Here is a 10,350-nt window from a genome sequence, read left to right on the forward strand (position 1 = left end):
GGGGAGGGGCAGAGAGAGAGGGAGACACAGAATCGGAAGCAGGCTCCAGGCTCCGAGCCATCAGCCCAGAGCCTGACGCGGGGCTCGAACTCACGGACCGTGAGATCGTGACCTGAGCTGAAGTCGGACGCTTAACCGACGGAGCCACCCAGGCGCCCCTCAATGTTTATTTAGTTTTGAAAGAGAGAGAGGGAATGCGAGCAGGGGAGGGGTAGAGAGAGGGGGAGACACAGAATCGGAAGCAGACTCCAGGCTCTGAGCTGTCAGCACAGAGCCTGACGCGGGACTCGAACTCATGGACCTTGAGATCATGACCCGAGTCGAAGTCAGACGCTCAACCAACTAAGCCACCCAGGCGCCTCTATAACTCTTCAAAGTAACCATCATCTGCATGTTATAGAAGACTAAATTGAGACTTGATGGTCTGAAGTTTTGTGACAAAAGTCACAGAGCTAGCAAGTTGTGGTGCTGATTCAACCTCAAGTATGACTGACCTTATAGGCTTAATTGTGTTTAATTTTTTTCCTATTAGCTTTAAATTTTTAAAAATTTTTTATCAAAGTTATGTAGAGACACAGTTTATTGAATCAGTGTATTTCTTCAAGGCTGGACATGCTCCATAAAATGGTCACACCATTTTAAATTCTTTTAGCTGATTTATCTTACACGTGTATCCGTATCACTAAATAACACGTTCATATTGCGACTTTTCAATTTTTCAGTGTAGGCGTTATCAATTGAACTCCCACTTGAGAATATACAGATTTCACCCTCTTTTCCTCTCTCCTCCCAATATAATATTTTAAACACTTTGGCTACAAAGCAGTGTTTGCATTGGTGTGACAAGACAGAATGACAGGGTAAGGAGTTTGGCAAGCCCTCTTCTCAAAAAGTAGTGACAAAACCAGGCAACGGAGCCAGAAACATCTTCAGGGTGCTGCAGATCAACCCAAGGCATATAAAACTCGAGAAATATTTATTCGAGAAAGACTACTAAACCTCAGATAAAAACAGCGGGCCTCTGGCCTTTTAGCCCAGGGTGGATCCCATCTGTCACCTACCTGTCCCCTGCCCCCCTCATCCCTGGTTCCAGTCTGATAGTTCTACCAGGGCAGGGCAGGCCACAAAATCCAGATGCTTTACCAGCAGACAGGGCTGACCAACATTGCAGCTAGCCTAGAGCTGGGACAAATAACAGACTGTCAGACTAGCCAGAGATGTAGCAGTAAGATCCCTGGAAGGAGATGGCCGTAACGGTCCCAGTCCTCTCGCACATATCCCCGGCAGTCTGGAAAGCTGCACCCATTTCCAAGGCTGTGTGCGTGGACAAGAGAGACCAGAGAGGGAGGGCCCTAGCTCTCCATACACCCCTGGCTGAACACCAGGTCTGACACACACACGGAGGAGACACATGGGAGCCCGTGAAAAGCAAAATCCAGGGAAGACTTGTGAATCACCTGAATTTTGAGTGTGTTCCCCAACCCCATACAGATCCATCAGCAAAGGACGGAGTTTTTACTGTCTTAAGTGTTTGAGCACAATCTCTGATCAGTCATCGGTGGATCGCTAAATTACACTGACATAGGAACGATCTCTAGGAGGCCAGTATTAAAAAATTAAAACAACAGTTTAAGTAAAACTGACGAGAGACATCCGGAGCTACACAATGCAAAGGAAACAGAGTTCTTGAGATTAGCCCAGGCAAGTCCCTAAACAGACAAACAAAACTTCCGCAACAACACTAACTTCTGAAAGGGGCAGGGAATGGAATCTCAATCTAGAGTTGCTGCACTATAGTGTGTGACATATATAGTTTTTAACAAAAAAATTACAAGATTTGGGTCGGCAAGAGGAAAACAGTAGACGCTGCCTCTGAGAGGGTTTAGATGTTGAGCTTCACAGACAAAGACGTCAACGCAGTTATTATAAATACGCTCAAGCCACTAAAGAAAAGTGTATTCAAAGACTTGAAGAAAAGGATAATGACAGTGACTCATCAAAGATAGAATACCAACATGGAGCCAGAACTCATTAAAAAAAAAAAAAGGAAACAAGTGGAAAATCTGGACTTGAAAAGTGAAATCACTGAAACGGGAAGGTGAAACCTTCAGTAGAAAATGTGAGGGGTGGGGTGCCTGGATGGCACAGTCAGTTAAGCGTCTGACTTTGGTTCGGGTCATGATCTCACAGTTGGTGGGTTTGAGCCCTGTGTCGGGCTCTGTGCTGACAGCTCGGAGCCTGGAGCTTTCTTCAGATTCTCTCTCTCTCTCTCTCTCTCTCTCTCTCTGTCCCTCCCCACTCGCACTCTGTCTCTCTCTCAAAAATAAATAAGCATAAAAAAAATGTGAGGGGGCACAAGAAGGAATGGTGAACTTGAAGACGATAGAAGTTATCCAACCTGGAAAATACAAAGAGTAGAGAAAAATGAACAGAGCTTCGGAGACCTATGGGAATCCATCAAGCATCACACTTGCAAAGACTTCCCAAAGGAAAGAAAGGGGGGAAATGGGTTTGGAGAAGTGACGGCCCCAAATTTCCTAACTTCGATAAGAAACACTAATCACCCATCCGAGTCCACCCATGACATGAAAGGTCTGCTCCGAGTTAAACCGTATAGTATAACTACCTTTCCTTTCTACACAGCCTTTAGTTTTCTTAGTGTTAGTAATTTTCTTTTCACCATTTGCCTAGGATTTTTGATAGACGTATTATCAATTCAACCCCAAACCCTCTCCCCCTTGTTTAAATCTCTCCTCCAGACGTTCAGCTGCCTAAGAGGTTTATAAATTCCATCTTCTTGGCATGAGTCAGGGGAACATGCAACTCTTGATCTCAGGGTGGTGAATTTGAGCCCCACTTTGGGTGTAGAGATTAGTAAGAACAATAAATAAACTTTAAAGAAAAAAGTAAAAGTGTTGAGACCTGGCATATCTGAAAATGTCTTTATTCTACCATCACACTTGATTGAGAGTTTAGCTGGATATAGAATTCTAGATGGAAAGCATTTTTTCCTTCAGCATTTACAGTCATATCTCTTTGATCTTTCAGCTTCCCGTGTTAATGTGAAAGTTCCAAGCCACTGTGATTCTTTATCCTTTGTATGAGGCTTGTGGGACTTTGCCTTTGTCCCCAGTGTTCCAGAATTTCTCATTGATGTTCCCTGGTTTGGGTCCATTTTTTCCTTTTATATCAGCACTTGAAGCATCCTCTCAATTTGTAATCTCATCTTTTAGTTCATGAGTTCATTTCCTCCCTTTTCTCTGTTCTTCTTTTATGGAATATCTCTTGCTTAGGTATGGGATCTCCTGGGTTGAGCCTCTAATTTCCTGACATTTGATCTTCTATTTTTTATCTCCTTGACTTCTTGCCCTATTTTCTTAAAGGTTTCTTCAAATTTATCTTCCAATCCTTTTACCTAATTCTTCATCATGGTATCTTTTTTAAATTTCCTTTTTGAAATATTTTTTAAAGTTTTTATTCTTAAGTAATCTCTATACCCAATGTGGGTCTCGAACTCACAACCCCAAAATCAAGAGTGGAATGCTCTACTGACTGAGTCGGCCAGGTGCCCCTTATTTTTTTTTCCTAAGAGTTTGTTGTGGTTGCTCTCTGTTCCGTCTTTATGTTTATTAAGTAGGTTCCATGTCTAATGTGGGGCTTGAACTCACCACCCTGAGATTAAGAGGATATGCTTTACTGGCTGAGCCAGCCAGGTGCCCTATCTGTTCTGTTTTGAATAGCACTGTGGTCTTGTTTCATGCTTTCGGTATTTCTTATAGTCTCTCTGAGGTTATTAATTACATTTTTGAAGTTTTTAGCTCCCTGCACAGTTCCCGTATATCCAAGATTTGTTTATATTTTTTGTCTGTCTGTTTATATTTTGGTCTCTATCTTTCATGCTGGCCTTGGGAGGGAGAGAGTGTATTCTCTTTGTGGGAGGGGTGTGAATCATTGGAGGCAGCATCTGAGATGGAAAGAGACCTTTCCTCAGCATTCTGGTTCTTTGCTTGTTTGTTTATATTTAAGAGTAGAGGCTGAAAAGCCGATTAGAACCCCTCAACATAAAGTTGAGGGTTGTACAGTCTAAGTCTCCTATATTGGATTGTTTTGTTTGCAAGGCCACTAATATCAATATCTTTAGGTCTTTGCATGAGTCAGAGTCCCTGGAAAAGATTCTTCAAATATCCTACTAGAGGGGTCAAATATTCTGGCATCTCATCTCACGACTGTGGGCCGACCTGCTGCCTCCCATCTATACATGTTCCAGGATCAGCCTCCGGTCTCTGCCAGGACTGGAGAGGAGAAGTCCTCTGGCTCATCGAGTGACAGACCCCTCAAGTGCTCTGCAAACAGCTCTCAACAAACCTTTATTGGTTTGGTTCCTTCCTCACCCTCATTTCCAGGGAAACATGGTACCACCAGTTCCTGAGATTTGGGGATTCAGCAATGCGCAATGGGTTGTTTCTTAGCTTCCCCAATTAACACCTTCAAATTTAAATGTCTTCCACATGCTAAGTCATTTATCACTCATTCTCATGCTTTCTAGCTCTTAAAATGTTAGTGCCTCACCTCCCCTTCCACACTCTCCATTCTTACAGCTCTATACAACAAAAAATTCTGCGTTGTATTCTTAGAGGGATTTTTGACGGGGACTGGAATTAGAATAGATGTTCAATCAATTGGCTTTTCCAGAGCATCTGAATGGTAAACTCAAAACTATAATACAAGTCACTCCGATGCGTAACCAAGGGGTCACCTTCTAATTTTTTTAAATATTTATTTATTTTTGAGGGGGGGGGAGAGGGAGGGGCAGAGAGAGAGGGAGACACAGAATCTGAAGCAGGCTCCAGGCTCTGAACTGTCAGCGCAGAGCCCAACGCGGGGCTCCAACTCACCAACCGCAAGATCATGACCTGAGCCGAAGTCGGCTGCTTAACTGACTGAGCCCCCCGGGGGGCCCCAAAGGTGTTACCTTCTAAAACTCAGCAAGCCTTTATAAGAGCAGTGACTATCATCGTTGAGGGGTTTCAGAGAAATTATGGAGAAATACAGAAGATCTGAAAGATACAGGATAAAAATTTGAAGAACTAGGGCATGTGGGCACAAGACTGAAACAAATAAAATCAAAATGCCAAGGGGGCTTGTAGAAGAGTCTTTAGTTTTATGGGCATGAGGTTCTCAGGGTAGAAGGGCAAGGATGTAAAGACATGACAGTAACTGGCTTGGAAACAACACTGATATTTGCTCTGTGCTTAGTCTTTGGCATGTATAAAATAAGAATGTTGATGACCCCTCATTTTGCTATGAGGGTTCACGGAGAAAATCCATCTCAAGGCTTCTCAGGGCATCCGGGTGGCTTAGTCAGTTTAGTGTCAGACTCTTGGCTTCAGCTGAGGTCATGATGTCAGGGTTTGTGAGTTCGGCCCCACATTGGTCTCCGCACCGACAGTGCTTGGGATTCTCGCTCTGCCTTTCTCTCTGCCCCTCCCCACCTTGTGTGCATTCTCTCTCTCTCTCTCAAAATAAATAAACTTGAAAAAAAAAAAACAGCTCTCTGTAAATACAGTTGACCTAGGGTCAACGGTATTTTAAAATTACAATGTGTTAAGTTCCCCCATATGCATACACCCATGAAGTTTATCACTACAATCAAGATAGTGAACATATTACCCCCTGAAGTTTCCTTACGCCCCTTTGAATTCTCTCCCTCTGACCCCTTTCCATCCCCATCCCTAAGGAACAACTGATCCACTTTGTCACTATCGATTAGTTTACATTTTCTAGAGTTGATATACAGTTCTAGAAAACGCAGTCATATAGCATGCACTGTTTCTTGGGTCTGACTTCTTTCATTCAGCATGACTATTTTTTTTTTAATATGAAATTTATTGTCAAATTGGTTTCCATACAACGCCCAGTGCTCATCCCAACAGGTGCCCTCCTCAATGCCCATCAATGACTACTTTGAAATTCACTCATGTCATTGGGTGAATCCATAGTACATTTCTTTTTATTGCTGAGTTGTTCCATTGTGTGAAAACACCACAAATTGTTTATCCATTTACCTGTTTATGGACATTTGGGCTGTTCCCAGTTTGGCGGTATTCATCACAAACAAAGCCACTAAGAACATTCATGAACAAGTCTTTGTATGGTCACATGCTTTCATTTCTCTTGGGAAAATATTTGGGAGTAGAATGGCTGAATCCTACAGTATGCATAGGTTTAAATTTTTAAGAAGCTGCCAAACTATTTCCAAAATAGTTTTACTATTTTACATTTCTACCAGTAGTGTATGCAAGTTCCAGATGCTCCATATCTTCTCCAATACTTAGTATGTTCTGTATTTTCAAATTTTAACCCTCTAAATAAATGCATACGAGTACCTAATTGTGGTTTTGTGTTTCCTTCATGACTAAATAAGATCGAACTTCTTTTTACGGGCTTCTTTGCCCTTCTGTCTTCTTTGATGATGTGTCTCTTTAAATTGTTTATTTAGGGGAGCCTGGGTGGCGCAGTCGGTTAAGCGTCCGACTTCGGCCAGGTCACGATCTCGCGGTCCGTGAGTTCGAGCCCTGCGTCGGGCTCTGGGCTGATGGCTCAGAGCCTGGAGCCTGTTTCCGATTCTGTGTCTCCCTCTCTCTCTGCCCCTCCCCCGTTCATGCTCTGTCTCTCTCTGTCCCAAGAATAAAATAAACGTTGAAAAAAAAATTAAAAAAAAATTGTTTATTTAAAAAATTGGGTAGTTTCTTATTATTGAGTTCTGAGGGTTCTTTACATAGTGTGGGTACAAATTCTCTATTTTCATATACACTTTACAAATATTTTCTCTCAGTCACCTTATCTTCTCATTCTCTTAATAGTGTCTTCCAAAAACCAGAAGTTTTTCATTTTGGTAAAGCCCAATTTTTCAATTATTTCTTTTACGAATCATGTCTTCAGTGTCGTATCTAAGAAATCTTTGCCTAGCCCAAAAGACAAATATTTTCTCCATTTATCCAAGAAGTTTTAAGATTTTAGGTTCCATGGGAATGCAAGCTGGTGCAGCCACTGTGGAAAACAGTATGGAGGTTCCAAAAAAAAAACTAAAAATAGAACTACCCTATGACCCAGCAATTGCACTACTAGGTATTTATCCAAGGGATACAGGTGTGCTGTTTTGAAGGGACACTTGCACCCCAATGTTTATAGCAGCACTATCAGCAATAGCCAAAGTATGGAAGAGCCCAAATGTCCTTCGATGGATGAATAGATAAAGAAGATGTGGTATACATATACAATGGAGTAGTACTCGGCAATCAAAAAGAATGAAATCTTGCCATTTGCAACTACGTGGATGGAACTGGAGGGTATTATGCTAAGTGAAATTAGTCAGAGAAAGACAAAAATCATATGACTTCACTCATATGAGGACCTTAGGAGACAAAACAGATGAACATAAGGGAAGAGAAACAAAAATAATATAAAAACAGGAAGGGGGACAAAACAGAAGAGACTCATAAATATGGAGAACAAACTGAGGGTTACGAGAGGGGTTGTGGGAGGGGGTATGAGCTAAATGGGTAAGGGGCATTAAGGAATCTACTCCTGAAATCATTGTTGCACTATATACTAACTTGGATGTAAATTTAAAAAGTCAATAAATAAATAAAATTAAAAATTAAAAAAAAAAGATTTTAGGTTCCATCCTGAGTCAACTTGACGATACATGTATGGGTGGAAGTTCATATTTTGCAGATGGTTATCCAATTGTTCTAGAACCACTGATTGAAAAGATTGTCCTTTCTCCACCGATTTGCCTTTGTACTTTTGATAAGAATCAGTTGTCCGTATATGCGTGGATCTGACGCTGACTCTATTTTGTATCTCACTGATCTCTCTATCTGTTGATGTGTTGATACCATACCTTTTTAAGTCTTGAAATAAGGAAGTGTTAGCCTTCTGATTTGAATCTTGGTTTTCAAAGTTGTTTTGGTTTTCAAGATTGTTTCCATGTCCATATAAATTTTATGTCTTTTTTTTAGAGAGAGTGTGTGTGCACAAGTCAGGGGAGGGGCATGCCCCAGTGCAGAGCCCAGTGTGGGGCTTGAATTCACAGACCGTGAGATCATGACCTGAGCCAAAATCAAGAGTCATATGCTTAACTGACTGAGCCACGCAGGCACCCCCATATAAATTTTAGAATAATCTTATCAAATTCTGAAAAAAAAATGTCTGCTTCAATTTTGATTGGGATTGGATTGAATTGAAGCTATAGATTGATTGAAGCTATAGATGTTGAATCTTCTGACTATAAACAAGTTGTGTCTCTCCATTTATTTAGACTTTAAAAAATTTATCTCAAGGTTCAAAAGAATTTCTTGGAAGGGTTTGTGTAGAATTGGTAGTATTTTTTCCTTAACTGCTTGCTAGAATTACCAGTGAAGCCATCTGGGCCTGAAGTTTTCTTTGAGGGAATATTTTTAACTACAAACCTGACTGCTTTCATAGATACAGGCATGTTGAGGTTATCTGTTTCTTTCTGAGTGAGCTCTGGAACTTTTTTTTTTTTTTAATGTTTATTTATCTTTGAGACAGAGAGAGACAGAGCATGAACGGGGGAGGAGCAGAGAGAGAGATGGAGACACAGAATCCAAAGCAGGCTCCAGGCTCCGAGCTGTCAGCACAGAGCCCGACACGGGGCTCGAACTCACGGACCATGAGATCGTGACCTGAGCCGAAGTCAGACGCTTAACTGACTGAGCCCTGGGCCACCCAGGTGCCCCTGGAAGTTTGTATCCTTCCAGAAACCGGACAATATTTAATCTGTCAAATTTATGGTCATAATGTTATTATATTCCCTTATTATCTTTTCTAATATTTGTGGACTCTAGTGATGTCAACTATCTCATTTTTTACATTGGTAATTTGTGTGTTTTCTTTTTTTCTTGATCAATCTGGCAGAAGTTTATAAATTTTATTGACTTCTTCCCCAGCAAATAAAACAAATAAAACAAAATAAAATTGATTTTCTCTCCCCACCAAATAAAACAAAAACTAACTTACGGTTTACTTAATTTTCTCTATTGTTATTATATTTTCTGTTTCATTAATTTCCATTCTGATCTTTATTATCTCCTTTCTTCTGCTTATTTTAAATTTAATTTGTTCATTTTTTTTTCTCATTTCCTAAGGTAAAAAACTGATGTCATTGATTTGAGACTTTTCCTTTTTCTAATATATGTATTTCATGTTGTAAATTTCCCCAAGCACTGCTTTAGCAATTATCTCACAAATTCATTCATGTTGCATTTTCATTTTTATTCAGTTCAAAATGCATTCTTATTTATCTGACTCATGTTTTTTGGAAGTATATTATTTATTTTACAAGTATTGGGGAATTCTCCTGATATCTTCCTATTATTGATTTCTAACTTAATTCCGTTGAAGCTCAAGAACATGCTTTGTTTCACTTGAACACTTTAAATTTTTTGAGATTTGTTTAATGCCTCAGAATATGATCTGTCTTGATCATTGTTTTATACGTACTTTAAAAGACTCTTTAATCTGTCTTTGTTTGGTGAGTGTTCTATAAGTGTCAATTAGGTCTAACCGGTTGATAGTGGTGGTCAAGCCTTCTATTTTCTTTTTTAAAAATATGTTTATTTATTTAAGTAATCACTACACCCAATGCGGGGCTTGAATTTAAAACCCCAAGATCAAGAGCCACACACTCTATCAACTGAGTCTGCCAGGTGCCCTAAGCCTGCAATATTTTTACTGATGTGTCTATTTGTTCTATGAGTTATCAACACAAACATAATTGTAGATTTTTCTATTTCTCTTACATTCTATCATTTGTTACTCCATGTATTTTCTTTGTTTTTTCAATGTTTATTTACTTTTTGAGAGACAAAGAGAGACAAAGCGTGAGTGGGGGAGGAGCAGGGAGAGACGGAGCCAGATGCCAGGCTCAAACTCACGAACCAGATCATGACCTGAGCTGAAATCGGATGCTTAACCAACTGAGCCACCCAGGTGCCCCTGCTCCATGTATTTTCGAAGTCTGCTATCAGGTGCACACATTTTTAGGTTTGTTACATCCTACTGATGAACAAGCTCATTACATAGTCACTCTGTTTACCCTAGTAATATTCTTTATTCTGAAATATACTTTGATATTAACATCGCTACTCCAGCACTGTTTTGATGGGTGTTAGCATGGTATTTCCTCATTATTTTACTTTTAATCTAGTTAGATTATTATATCTAAAATGGGCTTTTTGTATGTCACATATGAGCCTTGCCTTTTTATCTAATTTGATAATCTCTGCCTTTTATTTGGGGCATTAGGCCATTTACATTTAACTG

This window comes from Felis catus, chromosome A1, assembly GCF_018350175.1.
Source record: "Felis catus isolate Fca126 chromosome A1, F.catus_Fca126_mat1.0, whole genome shotgun sequence".
NCBI classification, from domain to species: domain Eukaryota; kingdom Metazoa; phylum Chordata; class Mammalia; order Carnivora; family Felidae; genus Felis; species Felis catus.